Raw genomic sequence first — 17,274 nt, forward strand, 5'->3', positions numbered from 1 at the left:
CTATCAACAATGCTGTGCATATTCCAAATCACATTTTTCTTTTGGCAGGTATAAAGTTTGGCATCTTCATAGGATTTATGTACTTACATACAAATACCCAGTTGAAATACAATTAAATTAGCTAGAGCAAAAGCTTCCTAGGTCTTCAGCCTTGGCACTCTCAAATCTAATTTCAAATACACAATTACAGCGGTTCTACAAATTCCCAGATTTGGACATTGAATGGTAAAGGGAAAAGAGTGCTCTAGAGTGGGACAGCCACTGAAATCCTCTATATTGCTGATGGGTAACATATTTTGGCAAGTGGGCTGCAAGTCAGTTTGCAGTAAAAGATGTTGAACATATATGAACATATGAAGCTGCCTTATACTGAATCAGACCCTTGGTCCATCAAAGTCAGTATTGTCTTCTCAGACTGGCAGTGGCTCTCCAGGGTCTCAAGCTGAGGCTTTTCACAGCTATTTGCCTGGACCCTTTTTTGGAGATGCCAGGGATTGAACCTGGGACCTTCTGCTTCCTAAGCAGATGCTCTACCACTGAGCCACCGTCCCTCCCCAATGCTAATGCTCTAAGTTTATAATACAATGTTAATGCTCTAACATGCATAGCACTTCATATGCGCCTTCTTTTGCTGAAGTGTGGTTTTGTCTCTGGTTGGCTGCTGCACAGTGTGGCAGAATTTCTTCTTTTGGGGTTGGTTCTCTTATGAAAATGGCCATCAGGAGCCCAAACTAACTGGCACTTAGCTATCCAGCACTATCAAGCACTTAAGCTTAGAACTAGCAACTAGAAAAGTGGGTTAAAGGTGAAAGTTATCTGAGGGTTATCTGAGGGATTGATTTGGCAGCATAATTGTTGATGTTAAGAGGTATGGGAAGAACCAGATAGAGTCAAGATAACTGGTCCGTTGGCAGATGTGAGAGACTAGCTGTTGATGCAGCTGGTGATTCTGGAATGTATATGATGCATATAATCAGATAAGATAAAGATAGTGATGCCAGTTTCCGAGGAAAAACTCTTTATAAACCCTGGGATTTTGTGAAGAAGGAGCTGACTTGTATCAGAGACAGAAGGCTGTCTCTGTGCAGGTCAAGCCAAGAAAATTAGGCCTCTAACCAAGAAAATGTAGACTAACAGGGTATAGTCCCTGGAATAGGGACTTAGACTTTTCATAGAATTAATGCTTAAGCAGGTATCGTGTTTGACTATAGAACTATGCTTGAATGTAGAACTGGGACTAAATTATAATTGTATGAGCAAATGTACTAATGTTATCTAATTGTTTTGCCTTCCTATACATAGGTATATTTTAAGCCTTCTGTCCGGAGAAGAAACTTAAGCGTAATAAAGTTTATCAGTGCGGTTTAGAAACCTGTTCATTTGTCTGTATCAGTTCCTGAGGACTGCAGGTTGTTTGGGTTACTGAGGGTACAAAAAGGTGTACAAAAGTAAATCCTGCCTCAGACAGCACAGGAAAGGTATGCAGGAATGACTATGTTACATCGAGGCTGCGGGCCTTTCTCCCTCTGTCCTGGTGCATGAAGATTGTGATGCTGAAACCTTCTCCAATAATGTGATCAACAGTCAAACTAAACTTGCTTGCCATCCTCATTTTCCTTTTGAATCAAGCATCCCATAAAGTGATTTATTCACAATTTCCAAAGAACAGTGTTTTCAGTGTATTTTTGTTTGCATCCATTGTTACATAGGTGGCCAGATATCGGATTGTTAGATTGTGGATGTTGTCGTTTTCCTGGCCTTATGATTCAGCTTGGCATTGAGTCATGCTGGGAAGGCTAATTTGTAAGAAAGGCTGGACATGACCAGAGCCTGATATCCCCTTTGACCAATTTAAGATATCCCCTTTGGCCAATTATTCTTCCCTCCTTTGGAAAGGTTAAGTTTATGGCACAAGGGGGGAATGAGTACCTCTCATAGTGTGCGTGCGGACATATGTATTGCACATTCATTTATTTATTTTGTGAATACATCTTCAACGGCTTTTTAGGGTCTGAACATTTTTGAGTGTTCAGTGGGGACACTCCCAAAAAATAAAGTGGTTATGATTTGAGTATATGAATAGCTCAACTATCATTAGCTACAACTCCTCCATGACATGATAGAGGTTTACAAGATTATGCATGGGATGGAGAAAGTAGAGAAAGAAGTACTTTTCTCCCTTTCTCACAATACAAGAACTCATGGGCATTCGATGAAATTGCTGAGCAGTTGGGTTAAAACGGATAAAAGGAAGTACTTCTTCACCCAAAGTGTGATTAACATGTGGAATTCACTGCCACAGGAGGTGGTGGCGGCTACAAGAATAGCTAGCTTCAAGAGGGGGTTAGATAAAAATATGGAGCAGAGGTCCATCAGTGGCTATTAGCCACAGTGTGTGTATATATGTGTGTGTGTGTATATATATATATGTGTGTGTACGTGTGTGTATGTATAATTTTTTTGGCCACTGTGTGACACAAAGTGTTGGGCTGGATGGGCCACTGGCCTGATCCAACATGGCTTCCCTTATGTTCTTATGTTCTCCACTTTGCCATTTTTTTTACAGTTTGTCCATCAGGGTTGCCAAGTCTGTGTTGGAAGATACCTGGAGACTTTGGGGGTGGATCCAGGAGAGGTTGGGGTCTGAGGAGGGAAGGGGCCTTAGCATGATACAATGCCATAGAGCCCACCCTTCAAAGAAGCCATTTTCTCCAGTGGAGCTGATCTCTGTCAGCTGGAGATCAGTTGTAAGTGGTAGATCTCCAGACCGCACTGGAGGCTGGCAACCTGACTTTATCTGGCACCCATGAAGTGTAATTAGAAAGTTGGCAAAGTGCAGCTTTTGCCTAGCAGGGCTTCTGATTGGCTGTGCAGATTAAAAGGCATCTAGTTAAACAGAGCGTCTGCTTGTAATTGGGAAGAATTACTATTAAGCTTGTGCATCACCTTTCTTCATGACATTTTGTGGTTGGTCCTGCCTCTTTGGCAGACATTTTGTGGTTGGTTCCAAACCTGGTGGCAGCCATTTTGTGATGGTGGGTCTGACAATTCCAAAGCCTGCTGGCTCCTAAAGGTTGATATATGGATGGCATGATTGTGGTCTGAGATACTGAAGATCAAGGGGCCAGTAGCAGGGAGGGAAACATAGGGGTGGGGGAATGCTGTATAAAAAAACATTTCTGCATACCAAGCCTAGATACTAATGAATGCTGATTCAAAACAAATGTTGCAAAGATAAAATATTGAATTATTATTATTATTATTATATATCACACTGTTTGTATTTTAATATTTGAGCCCTATGTGGGAAGTTTAAATTTTGTTGTCTGTGCTTCTCCTCCCTTGTTAAAAATATAATTAAACTTCAAATCTAAACATTAATTATGGATAAGAGGAAGTTATGGGATTAGCAAAGGGCATCCCATCATGCTGATAAATTATAAATGGATTATAAATTAGAATCTAAAACCAATGAAAATGCTGTTGAGAAATAAACAGGGAAAATATTATTTACATTCTTAGAAGAACCATGTTTTGAAGTTCTCTCCATCCGGAAACAAACTCTAGAGTGATAAAGCTGATAAATCTTTGGAACGGATTCAAAAACCAGTTCAGCCATTGACTCAGCTGAAGTTCTTTGGCAAACCAGTGTTACTGGACTTTAGCTTCTCTATATGCATAAGAGAGAAAAAAAATTACAAGCATTTTCTTCCCTAATATAGTCAAAGGTATGAATGACAGGCTATTTCCCCCAGGGTCCCATCTCATAGAACTAAGATATGTAAAAGCAGAAGGGCAGAGACGAATGGGATGTGAAGAGATGTTACAACATTCCCATTTTATGTGTTTTCTTTTACCCTCCTGAATTGCTTGCACTTGCTCCATTTAATCCTTAAAGCACTAGCGCCTGTGAGTGGACAACACTTCTCTATTTTAATACTCCTGCTCTCTACAAGCTCTGATCATTTGAAAAGACCATCTTCTTTTCCAGTTCTCATGTTGTTTCTTACACTCAGGTCAGTTTTGCCTTGTTCATCTAGCCAATTCTCCTTCAGGTTCTGCTTCAAGGTTTGTGGATTATTTAATAAATAATTAGTTCCTTTTAATGAAAGGTTTTTCTAAATCAACCTAGACTCAACAGTATCAACCCTTCCACTGCTACCTGATTCTTCGCTTCTACTCCTGCCTATCATGCAGTTTATACACTTCCTTAACAGGGATATGTTGTTGTTGTTGTTTTGCAATGTTTAGCATTCTGGGTAAGAAACATTTAGATATTAAATAGGAGAGGTAATTTCTAAGAGTTCCAGTGAAAGACCCTATTTGTTTTCATATGTTCCTATCCATTCATGAGGGCTAGAGAACTGCCAGTGCAAAATGCAAGTACAGGCACTCAGGATCGTCCATCAAATACAAAATTCTGCCTTAGAGGCCAGAATCCATCATCCCTGGTGTGATAACACCCATGAAGTCTTCCTGGAAATGGATTTTACATCCCGTGCTGAAGAACTCATTTTGAGATCAGTGGCACAGTTAAGACAGAGATGTTTTGTCTGATGTTAGGTCTGTCTGAGTGTTCTTACGGCCAGTGAAGGGAGGGATCGTGCACTGGGAGGAGAATAAATCTGCTTTATACTGTCTTGCTGTCTTCATGGCTTCATGCTCCAGGAGAGGTGGTGGCCTTCCTTCTGTAAGAAAATGATTAAAAAGCAGAACAATGAGCAATAAAGCACTCCATGTTCATGGATGTAACTGAGCAGTTGGAACACTTTGGTAGCCTTGAGTGCGGTTTGGTTGTCTTCATTCTTTCAGTCTGTCAGTGGCTTAAGTAGAAGCTGAAAATACACAATGGATTTTGGTCAGTCATTTTGGGGTTCTTCATTTTGATTTTTTAAAATGGTGTTTAGAAACACATGCAGTGGTGCTTGGTGTATTGACTGGTTAATGAGGAACTGAGGCTAGCTAAAGAGACAGATCACACTAGGAGAGCACCCTAGTACAGCAAGCCTCTGGAAATTGTCAGAATGACAACTAATGCAATCAAGCTGCTTGTGGAAGTTGTGCTGTGTTTGTGGAAAACAAATGGTCTTTTGATTTGTTCACCAAGCAACCAAGGAGGGTACAAAGTTGTTTAACTTGTTCATAGGAAATAAGTTTTTGGACTTGGTTGCCACAAAGAAGGACAGCTTACCATGTGTGCAAATGAAACACAAAACAAGAATGAAGATTTGCTTAGAGGAACGCAGTTATGTATTCTACCTCATTGACACCACATTGGGCTTCTGTCCCTAGCAGCTGACTCACACTGATGACAGGAAGTTACTAGAAGATAATTTGACAGAGCAGTGCATTTTCCCCCTTCCTGAATTGTCCTATCTCAGGTATTCTCTCTCTTTTTCACATGCACTTTATTTGCAGTTTGTAGTCCTTCCTTTTGCCTACTCTTGTTCTGTTGAGGGATTTAGTAAAAGAAGTTTGTTATGTTCTGTAGTGTATAATGTTTTATTTATTTATTTGCTTCATTATACCTCATCCAATAGGGATCCAAAGAGGTTTATGCTATTTTCCACTCTTTCATGCCCTTTTAGCTATTACAGATATCAGAACTAGTGTCTTTAAATCCATCTTCCAGTACTGCTATTTCTTTTTTTTTTAAGAAAAAAATTAGTTATTATTTTAACATTTCAATAAACCAAGAACAACAATAACACTCATAATTGATGAAAAAATAACATTTCCAAGTGTGAGAGAAGTACACTACATACTGATTTTTTTAAAAAAACTACAAAACCTGTATACCTTTATATGACATACTGCAAACTGTACATTGAAGTTTCTTCATAATACTGCTATAAAATCATTCCAGTACGACTATATCTGAATTCATTTTAATATGTATTAAAAACATTTACATGCTGTCACCCAGCAAGTTTCCATGGCTGAGAAGAAGATTTTAACCTTGAAGAGCTGATTGGTAATAGAAAGGGGACCATTGGTTTCTATGGGATAGCACCATTTCTCAGAACAGAATCTAAGACCGCAAATGGACACTCCAGATGTCTTTGACACTGACCCAGTTGTCCTTGATAAGTGCAGGGCTGGATTAACGATTATGCAAAGGGGGCACTTGCCTTTGGGCCCCATGTGTTTAGGGGCCATGGGGCCAGCTTTCCCTCCACCCCAGTTTCCCCGCCCATGGCTAGTTTGCCTCTTCCTCTGTCGGTCCCTTCCCCTCAGCTTGCCTGCCTCACCTCCTCCCCATCGCTTCCCCCTTCGTCTGCCCGCCCCCTCCCTCCCCGTCACTTACCTCGTTGTTGCTTCACTGTTTGTCTGCTTCCCTCTTCACCTGAGCCCTCCCCATTGTTTCCTTCTTTGTCCCCCTGCCCCGCCTCCTCCCCATCTGCCGACTCAGCCCCAGGGAAACCCATCTCTGGAGCGAGAGAAAACCGCTTCTGCGCTCACCGGGCTTGCAAGGCACTTTCAGCTGAGTCAGGTGGGGAGGAAAGGGAAGCCATTGCAAAACTCCATCTGGGCTCTGGTTGAGTGGTGGGCAGCAGGCACAGGACACTTCCTCCCCAAGCAGAAATCCAAATTGCCTGTAGCAAAAAAAAGTGAGAAAGCCAGCCAGGCAATCCGGCTCTGTCAGGTTCACCTGCCCTTCAGCAGCTCCTCAGCCTCTCTTCTGCATCTGGCAATGCCAGGCCAGCCAACACTTTAACTCCTGGGGGGAGCTGGGGGCTGCTTTTGCTGCAGGCTCAGCCCCGTAGCCAGAAATTTCTGGGTGGAGGAGCCCAGGGCATAAAATTTTGGATGGGGGGCTGTGGAGGCTTGGCTGCTTTTTCCAGTGGCCAGCTGTCTGACTCCAACTCGCTCGCTGTCATGCTCTTGAGGGTGGGCAGAGCCTGGGGGGAGCAGGAGCAGCGAAAATGGGGACGCGGGGAGAGTGGGGGAGGCAGGGAAGAGCCTGGGGAGAGTGGCAGTGGGGAAAATGGGGCCGCAGGGAGAACGGGGGAGGCAGGGAAGAGCCTGGGGAGAGCGGCAGTGCGGAAAATGGGGCCGCAGGGAGAGCGGGGGAGGCAGGAAAGAGCCTGGGGAGAGGGGCAGCGGGGAAAATGGGGCCGCAGGGAGAGCGAGGGAGGCAAGGAAGAGCCTGGGGAGAGCGGCAGTGGGGAAAACCCAGAAATTTCTGGCTACGGGGCTGAGCCTGCAGCAAAAGCAGGGAGAACGGGGGAGGCAGGGAAGAGCCCGGGGAGAACAGCAGCGGTGAAAATGGGGCTGCGGGGAGACCGGGGGAGGCAGGAATGGGGTGGGAAGAGCCTGGGGAGAGCGGCGACACGAAAATGGGGAAATGCCTTTTTAGTCACCAGTACCTGCTGGCTGCAGCAGGGGGCACGGGCAGTGGGGCAGGTGCTTCAATTTGGAGATAATTTGCAAGGGGGGCCCCAAGATTTCGACTGCCTAGGGGCCTCCACAGGGTTTAATCCGGCCCTGGATATGTGAAAATGTATATCTGCCCTGGCATCCTGTGGAAGATTCAAGCAGCAGAGTTCTCCTCTGCTCAACATAGCCTATGTATTATAGTAGATAGTGACACAGTATAAACTGGGGGGAGGGGGAAGCTGGTTTAAATCTCATTTCAGCTTTGAATCCTAGGCAAATTACTATTTCTTAGTCTCAGTGCACCAATTCATCATCCATCATATGGGGATGGTATTATGATGTGTGTTGGGTGGTTGTATGGATTGCTCAGGATTTGAGCACTTAGGGGAAATGCTATATGAATGTTCATCACTTTTGTGTGCTGATCAGTAGTGTTGGAAATAACAAAAAAGACCCTTTCAACTTTCTCTTCTCCCTTCACAGGTCTTTAGCTTCCCTTAAATACTTTTTATACCCCATCAATGGGGTATCAACTTCCCGAGGAAGTTGAATTCCTCCCACCTCGTAAGAAATGCTTGTATACAGGGCCATTGCACACTTGCAAACATGCTGGCTTTTCCTTCTTCTGCCATCAAAGGGTGCTGTCCTGACCTGCTATGTATCCATTTCTTGCCCTTAAACACAATATTAATATAGTTCCATCTCTGTGACTAGGAACATTCAAAGGGAGGCATTCTTATTGCTGAGCTGGAAAACCTATGCATGTATATATCATGGGCACTGTGCCACATTTGGATGACTCAATGTAGGGATTGCATGGTATCAAGTAGCCTGGTGATTGTTGATGAGTCCACCCTCAAAGACCAAAACAGCCATGGAACGTGCCCTTCCCCCTCATCCTACCTTTTACTGGCAGAAACCAAGGCCTGAAGGCTGGCAGTACTGTGTGATCGCTTAGCAACAACTACTGAAAGGGCACTCATTTCTTAAATCTGCAGGAGCTGCTTCTTTACTTTGTTTTTTTCTTCCCATGTTTCTGATTTTTCTGCAAACTTGCGATGTTTTTCACGTTTATGGAAACATCTGTCTTGTATGTTATTTTATGGCTCCAGTCTCTGGATTTCACTATCCACAGATTTAACGATGTTGCAAATTAGAGATTTTGATTTTTAGCTCTGGTTTTTAAATTGTTTTATGATGTATAATTTTACTATTTAATTGTTAGCCACCTTGGTGGCCCTGATTGGGCATAAAGTTGGGATATAATAAATGACTAAAATAGATGAACTTCTACTGGATAATTATTCCTATGCTTGTGATCATTAGGGTTCACTTTATACATATTTGGTTTCTATGTTGACTTTGTGGGCAATTATACTGGGCTTGAATAGTTCATAATTGTTCTAGCACATATAAGGATTGAGAAGTCAGTCTAAAGGATATCTATCACTTTTCCTTCAGTTTTGTGTAGTGGTTAAGTGTGCAGACTCTTACCTGGGAGAACTGGGTTTGATTCCCCACTCCTCCACTTGCACTTGCTGAAATGGCCTTGGGTCAGCCATAGCCCTCGTAGAAGTTGTCCTTGAAAGGGCAGCTTCTGTGAGAGCTCTCTCAGCCCTACCCACCTCACGGGGTGTCTGTTGTGGGGGAAGAAGATAAAGGAGATTGTAAGCCACTCTGGCCGTTTTCCCACTCACGTTTTACTGGCGCCACGACCATCCTGACGCCGGCGAATCTGCCTGGATTTCGCATCAGAAGCTCCGGCGCTCCCAGAAGCGCCGGCTACTTCCGTCGCTAAGCCAGCGCAAACGGAAATCGCAAAGATGCAGGAAAACGTTTGCGCTGGCTTAGCGACGGAAAGCGCCGGCGCTTCTGGGAGCGCCGGCGCTTCTGTTGCGAAATCCAGGCAGATTGGCCGGCGTCAGGATGGTCGTGGCGCCAGTAAAACGTGAGTGGGAAAACGGCCTCTGAGACTCTGAGATTCAGAGTATAGGGTGGGATATAAATCCAATTTCTTTCTTTCTTTCTTTCTTTCTTTCTTTCTTTCTTTCTTTCTTTCTTTCTTTCTTTCTTTCATGGGTGACAAAAATTTGAATGAGCATGGGAAGTTCATTAGTAAGTGATAAATTACTGAAGGCAGCGGATGCAGAAATGGTTCTAAGTTTTTTTTAAAGGCTGAAACTCTTTTATTTGTCAGTTTTCTCTTTTCCAGGAACAAAGAATGGCCATAGCAGAAGAGATTGGCAAATTGTTTTTTTTTTTTTTTTTGGGGGGGGGAGAGAATTATTTGTTGCAAGGGTTTTCTTTTTAACTTTTAATGTTTTCTAAGCTTGATTTAGGTATCTTATCTTAAAATTGTATGAACAGTTAAACAGCCGTGGTTTGCATTGTCCAGGGGGCAAAAATAGCCCATTAATATTTTTTATTAGCAACCTAATGGTTCTTTTTTTTCTAAATTGACTCCTTATCAAGTAAAAATAAAATATTGAAAGCATTTGTGTTGGTTGTGATGAATGAGTTTCTGTCTTCTCTTGGAAAAAAATCAATAAGTATGAAGGGAATAAAATATTGATAAACTATGTAGAAGATAAATCTTGCTGGAATATCAGACGTTTTCCTTCTCATTTAAGTATGAACACTATGTACTAAAGCTGACATGTTTTAAGTTAGGATGGATTTAATACTTTTCCCCTTTAAAAATTCAAATAAGACATTTTTAAAAATTGTTCTATGAGATTTGGCTACGAGCAGCTGCTTTGAACACTAGTCAGAGCCAGTGTGGTGTAGTGGTTAAGTGTGCGGACTCTTATCTGGGAGAACCGGGTTTGATTCCCCACTCCTTCACTTGCACCTGCTGGGATGGCCTTGGGTCAGCCATAGCTCTGGCAGAGGTTGTCCTTGAAAGGGCAGCTGCTGTGAGAGCCCTCTCAGCCCCACCCACCTCACAGGGTGTCTGTTGTGGGGGAGGAAGGTAAAGGAGATCGTGAGCCGCTCTGAGACTCTTCGGAGTGGAGGGTGGGATATAAATCCAATATCTTCATCTACCTCACAGGGTGTCTGTTGTGGGGGAGGAAGGTAAAGGAGATTGTGAGCCGCTCTGAGACTCTTCGGAGTGGAGGGTGGGATATAAATCCAATATCTTCATCTACCTCACAGGGTGTCTGTTGTGGGGGAGGAAGGGAAAGGAGATTGTGAGCCGCTCTGAGACTCTTCGGAGTGGAGGGTGGGATATAAATCCAATATCTTCATCTACCTCACAGGGTGTCTGTTGTGGGGGAGGAAGGGAAAGGAGATTGTGAGCTGCTCTGAGACTCTTCGGAGTGGAGGGTGGGATATAAATCCAATATCTTCATCTACCTCACAGGGTGTCTGTTGTGGGGGAGGAAGGGAAAGGAGATTGTGAGCCGCTCTGAGACTCTTCGGAGTGGAGGGTGGGATATAAATCCAATATCTTCATCTACCTCACAGGGTGTCTGTTGTGGGGGAGGAAGGGAAAGGAGATTGTGAGCTGCTCTGAGACTCTTCGGAGTGGAGGGTGGGATATAAATCCAATATCTTCATCTACCTCACAGGGTGTCTGTTGTGGGGGAGGAAGGGAAAGGAGATTGTGAGCTGCTCTGAGACTCTTCGGAGTGGAGGGCGGGATATAAATCCAATATCTTCATCTACCTCACAGGGTGTCTGTTGTGGGGGAGGAAGGGAAAGGAGATTGTGAGCTGCTCTGAGACTCTTCGGAGTAGAGGGCGGGATATAAATCCAATATCTTTTTCTTCTACTACTACTACTTTTCCTTGAAATCCATGGCTTTGCTCCCAAGTAAAGGGTTGGGCCTTATAATTTCCTTCCACTAAAGTTCCATTATCAACCAAAAGAGAAACTGCAAGCAAGAAATCAAACGGAGATTAAGGCTGGGAAGGGCAGCCGTGAAGGAGCTAGAAAAATTGAAGGCAGCTGGAAAAGAGGAAGATCCAACATGAGATGGATGGACTCAATAAAGGAAGCCATGGCCTTCAGTTTGCAACACCTGAGCATTATAAATAAATGCAAGTGGCAGGCATGAGCAACCAACAGATGTGCATTTTCTGTGTGGAGAGGGAGAGAGAGTTGGAGAATCTTCCCTGTGTTAAAAGTAAATCTATTATCCTATACAGAGGTATGTTCTACAAAGTATGCATCACTTAATGAGAGGGAAGCTCACAGGATGTAAGGACTGAAAAAAGGAACTGGCAAGTTTAACTGTTTCTTCAGAAAAGGGTGTATGGTTTTTGGTTTTGTTTTGAAGTGACTGGAAGTATTTGAGAAATTACAAGCAGAAGCTTAAGGGGGGGGGGGGGCGGGTTAATCCAAATTCTGAACATATCGGGTTAGATCGTAGCTCCTTTCTGTCAAGAAAGAGAGCCAGTTTGGTGTAGTGGTTAAGTGTCCAGGCTCTTATCTGGGAGAACCAGGTTTGAATCCCCCCTCCTCCTCTTGCACCTGCTGGAATGGCCTTGAGTCTGCCATAACTCTCGCAAGAGTTGTCCTTGAAAGGGCAGCTGCTGTAAAAGCTCTCTTAGCCCCACCTACCTCACAGGGTGTCTGTTGTGTGTATGTGTGTGTGTGGAGGGAAGGTAGAGGAGATTGTGACAGCTCTTGAGATTCAGAGTATAGGGTGGGATATAAATCCAATATCTTTTTCCCTGGTGGATGTCATGTAAACTGGAATTGTAGGGACCCATCATGTGTGTGGGTGGGTGGGTGTAAGTGTGATCAAGTCACTTCTGACTTACGGGGACTTATGCCAGCCCCTAGGTCCTAGCAGGGGATCTTCTGGTTTTGGTGGCTTCTCTCCACTGCAGACCAGCTGGTTAGCTGGGGAAGCCCCTCCCCTAAATAGGACAAGATGATGACATAACCCAGAAGTGATGTCTTGTGGGGGGCACTCTGGTTTTTGGCAAACTCTGTGGTTTAAGCCCAATTTAACCATAGAGTTTACCCACCCTTGGAACACCTCCAAAATCCCCCCCCATTGGATGAGCGTGGAACCCTGGCAACCCTATGAATTAATGACTTTCAAAATGTCTTATTGTTAACAGCCTTTCTCAGGCTATTCAGCAGCACAGAGAACAATCCTATGAAATAAAACTTTCCCACCACCTCCTGTTGAAGCCCCTCTGCTCTGGAAGTAGTCAGTCTCTATACCTCTTCCTAACTGAGTTTCTCAAAGTAGTTGCACCTAAATGGGCAAGAAACTAAAAAATGACATAAAATCCCTAAAATACAGTAACTAGATGTCAGCTGCCCTGATCATATTAAAAAATTACAGTAGCAATTGATAAAACCACATACAAAAAGAAATTTATTTTCTTATTTAGATAGCCTTTGATTATTACACGTAACCCTGCTTATTTTAAAAAAGAAACTGTTACTGGATTGTTGCTGGGATAACATAACGTCTTCTCCTGTCCCCTACAATACAAAAACGTGAAGTGCTGGATGGTTTTCTTCAAGGATTGAGCTCCACAAATAAAATGCCACTGCAGAAAATCCTTTCCCTTGTGGGAAAAGTCTTTTCCCTTTTAATTTGTGGCCTCCTTTAGGTTTTATATAGTTTTTATGGTTTTTGTTTTATGTACATTGTATGCCACCTTGAGAGGTGGCTAAAAATGTATTAAATGAATAAATAAATACCCCGGAGCATCTTAGGAATTATAAATTGGTAAGGATTATTAGTATTATCTGGTATCAATCCACTAACCTTTTGCAGAATCACAATCCCAGAATCCCCGGGGAAGACAGCATGTCCATTCAATGTGGTTTTAAGCTGGTAATGTGGACAGTTTGACAGTTGGGACCGGTTTCTTTTCAACTCATACACATGCTTGCTTTATCTTGGCAATATTAGACAACCATAATAATGATAGGAATTATCTATCTGTGATTCATATATTTTATGGTACCTTTTCATATTTAGAGAATTAAAAGCTTTGAACTGTGAATGAATGTCAGTGGCCTCCACATTTTGAACCTTTAATCTCTACCTTTCTCACAACAAACATTCCTGTCCTTCATAAACAACACACATATTATCTTTGCTGAAGTCAGAAAAGAAAACCTTCATTGCAAGAATGAAGGGCTGCTCACCCATCATTACAAGAAAGAAGAGCTGATTCAAGTTAATCATCTCCTCTGAAAGCTGCACTGATAAAATTGGGTCTGTAATTTTTTTGTTAAGCTTTACACAATCAGTTCCGTTTACTGTCCAGCCTGAAATATGTTGCTTAATTATGAGACCTGAAGTATTTCCAGGTCTGTGATTCTCAGGCTTTCGTCTGGTTGCCTTCTAATAAATCTTGGCCCAATGTAATAACCTGTTAGGAGGATGGGATCATTTTTCTAGGCCTTCTGCTTTTTTGGACAGAAGTAGGGCAGGACAACATAGTAATTGGAGTGCAACAGATTGAAAAGAGTCACAAAATCTCTACTGAGGTAATGTAGGAACAGAAGAAAAGAAGCATGCTTTCAGAAAACTATCACTTTAACTCTTTCGTTCCGTTTTGTATACTATTTATCACTTTCTTAGACAACTGCCATTTCCTTTCCTGCTGTAACAAATTGTAAGCCTTGGCCTTATCTCTTTTATAGTTCTGCAATGTTTGTGGAGTTCAGCATGCAATTTCAGGTGTTGTATTAATAATAAAAAGTCCAATCCTGTGCTGTGCTGTGCTATGCTGTGTTTTATTGCAGTATTCTCTAACTTTGCAATCCAGGTTTATTACATTGTTGATTGCATGTTTCACTGTCTTGTAATTCCTGCTTTACTTCTTTGTGTTACACTGTGTTTTAGGACAGTGTTCTCTAATTTTGAGAGGTGTATGTATTACACTATTTTTTTTACTGCATTTTTTTTTAAAAGTGATCTGCCTTGAGTCCCAGTGAAAAAGGCAGGATATACATTTTTTGTGTGTGTGTCCAGCGGCACCTTTAAGACCAACAAAATTTTATTCAAGGAATGAGCTTTCGTGTGCATGCACACTTCTTCGAATACTTCGAAATGGAAGTTACCAGTCCATACATATAGCTAGAGGGTGAGCAGCAAATATGCCTACAACACAATAAAGATGTTAACAGATGTCATTTCTTGATCCTGTGAAAAGGTACATGCATGCACTGCCTCACCATTTGCATATAAAATAGAGGATAAAAGCTAATGTGGTAGTTTTAAAGCGAACTATAAGAAAGTGATTACAGTTGCACTGGGATAGGGGCAGATCCAGGTGGGCAGCCGTGTTGGTCTGAAGCAGTAGAACAAAGCAGAGTCAAGTAGCACCTTTAAGACCAACAAAGTTTTATTCCGAGAGCTACTTTTAATACCTTGGAGAAACTAGTGACTTCTGAGTGACCTTTATGTATTTTCTTAAAGGTAAAGGTAGTCCCCTGTGCAAGCACCAGTCGTTTCCAACTCTAGGGTAACATTGCATCATGTTTTCATGGCAGACTTTTTATGGGGTGATTTGCCATTGCCTTCCCCAGTTATCTACACTTTATCCCCGCAAGCTGGGTACTCATTTTACTGACCTTGGAGGGAGGATGGATGGCTGAGTCAACCTTGAGCTAGCTACCTGAACCCAGTTTCCGCTGGGATCGAACTTAGGTCATGAGCAGAGCTTGTACTGCAGCTTACCACTCTGCACCATGGGACTACTATTTATTTACTTATATACTCCATTTATACCCTGCCTTTCTCCCCAAAGGGGACTCAAAGCACTTTACATTTTATCCTCATAACAACCCTGCTAGGTAAATTAGACTGAGAACTTGTAACTGGCACAAGGTCATCCAGCAACCTTGAATGGCAGAGTAGCAATTCAGATCAGGGTGTCCAAGATCCAGTTCTGACACTCTAACCCAGGGTGCTGAACTCATTTGTTATGAGGGTTGAATCTGACATAAATGAGACCTTGTCAAGCCAAGCCATATGTATCATAAATTTAATACCAGGTAGTAGAGATATAAACTTTATAAAGGACACAGACAAACACAATTAAAGATTTTTTTCAAAACTTAAGATAAAAAATGCTTAAAAGATAGCACCCTTGCACTATTTTGTTTAACAATTTCTGATAACTGACATTTCTTGCTCTGAATTATTCCATCAAAAACTGGAGACAATGTCTGTGCTGTAGCAGTCTTGAGTATGCTGTTCAGGTGGTGCTCAGATGTGTGTCTGTAAATTGCAGACCTTCTCATGAGAAAGCTTGACATTCATTACAGAAATGGTCAGTGCTTTGAGCCTAAGACCCAGGGGAAGGTGTGTAATAGCTGGGCATTGTGAGCTTTTGTATATAAGTTGCTTCATGTGCTGGTCACCTTTGCTATATAGCTCCTGTGCAATTGAGCAGGCCTGGCAAAGCAAGCTGTGATGCAGAAGGAAGCATTAGAGAGAGAAGGAAGCAGGTGACAGTGAATTGCTTGCGGGCCTGAGAGAAGCCCTCTGGGGGCCTGATCCAGCTCTCAGGCTGCATGGTTGACACCCCTGCTCTAACCATTACGCCACGCTGGCTCTGACCAATTGTCCACCCTTGTTATAAAGCACTAAACAGTAAGGGAACAAGGTACTTGAAGGTCTTCTTTCTCCCATATGAAGCTGATCGGTTTCTAAGATCTGCATCAGGGACTTTTCTTTTGAAGAGTGCCACCTAGTTAGAAATTAGGTGGAAGGCAATTGGAGTGAAGAGTCTTTCAATGGGTGGTGCCCTATTTCTGGAATACTGTCCCCAGATAGATGTATGAAACACCAATACTGTCAGTAATGTGTAAGGCTAAGCCATGTTGTTGACTGATACTTTTGATGGGATTTTTACATTTTCATTTTATAATAATAATATAATAATAATAATAAATTATTATTATTATTATTTTGATCACCTGTCTACTGTTTAACTGCATGGTGCTTTTATCCCTTGTTGGCTGCTTTCTGGTTTGTTTATTCCAATTTTGTTGGTTACTGGGAAGATGTGTTTGGTTTATTTGTAATTCAGATTTAATTAAGAAAAATTGCATTTATGAAAGACTCTTTCCTTGCCCAACATTGCAAAAGGTACTTCAGTACTAGATATAGCCATGCCTTTATATAAACAGTTATGCCTGTGGACATAAACTTAGCACGGACTTTACGCAGATAGTTTAAAATCCTTAGAATCACAGCATTTCTAGTATAAGGATCTCAGATAACCAGCCTGAGAAAGACAGCTCTCCAAGGTCCTGTAAGAGCTGCATTGAGGAGGTACCCAGAAGTGAGGATTAAATGATGGGTTTGGTACACTACTGGCCTAGTTTCAGTGCTGCAGTTACTACTCTTTCTTTTTGTCCTTTGAGAGTTCTGCAAACAGTTTAAACACATTTGTAGAACTATTAGCAAGACTAGTGTAGTCTCACTTCCATGTGGCAGTTGTGTGTGTGGGTATTTACACAGTATAATATATAAATCTTCAAATTTCTATGCAAAGATGTGCACACACAATGCATGCAAGCAAACTGAGTGCAGGTGAAAAGCTACTGAGAAAATATAAACTGGTTTGATTTCCCCTCAACATCAGCTTATGTCTCTGCACTTCTCTAAAATCATTACCCTGTCCGTTCTATTTTACTGTTTTGTACTACTCGCTTTTCTGTATGGTCCTCCATAGGGACTCATCTTGCGTTTTTTTCCTCCTTGTGGCAGATACAATTCATATGCCCCCATTATTCTAGAATAGCTTGTGGCGAAAACAATCTAATAGGCAACTTGAAATGTTTTGCTTCACGGGATTTGAAGGGAATGTTTACGCACAACCTGAGTTTGAATTCGCAATGATTTTCTACAGAAAGAGAAACATGGCAACGATGTTCCAATTTTTTGCCAGGTGGGGGAGA

At 42.3% G+C, this 17,274-nt stretch overlaps 1 non-coding gene across 1 annotated transcript; it reads right to left on the reverse strand.

The window, feature by feature from the left end:
* Positions 1-479: 479 nt before the first annotated feature.
* TRNAP-AGG (transfer RNA proline (anticodon AGG)) lies at positions 480-546 on the reverse strand. The gene has a single exon. It is a non-coding gene; the product is annotated as a tRNA-Pro (tRNA).
* Between the last annotated feature and the right edge of the window lie 16,728 nt (positions 547-17,274).

This window comes from Heteronotia binoei, chromosome 10 (genome assembly GCF_032191835.1).
Source record: "Heteronotia binoei isolate CCM8104 ecotype False Entrance Well chromosome 10, APGP_CSIRO_Hbin_v1, whole genome shotgun sequence".
Taxonomy (NCBI): domain Eukaryota; kingdom Metazoa; phylum Chordata; class Lepidosauria; order Squamata; family Gekkonidae; genus Heteronotia; species Heteronotia binoei.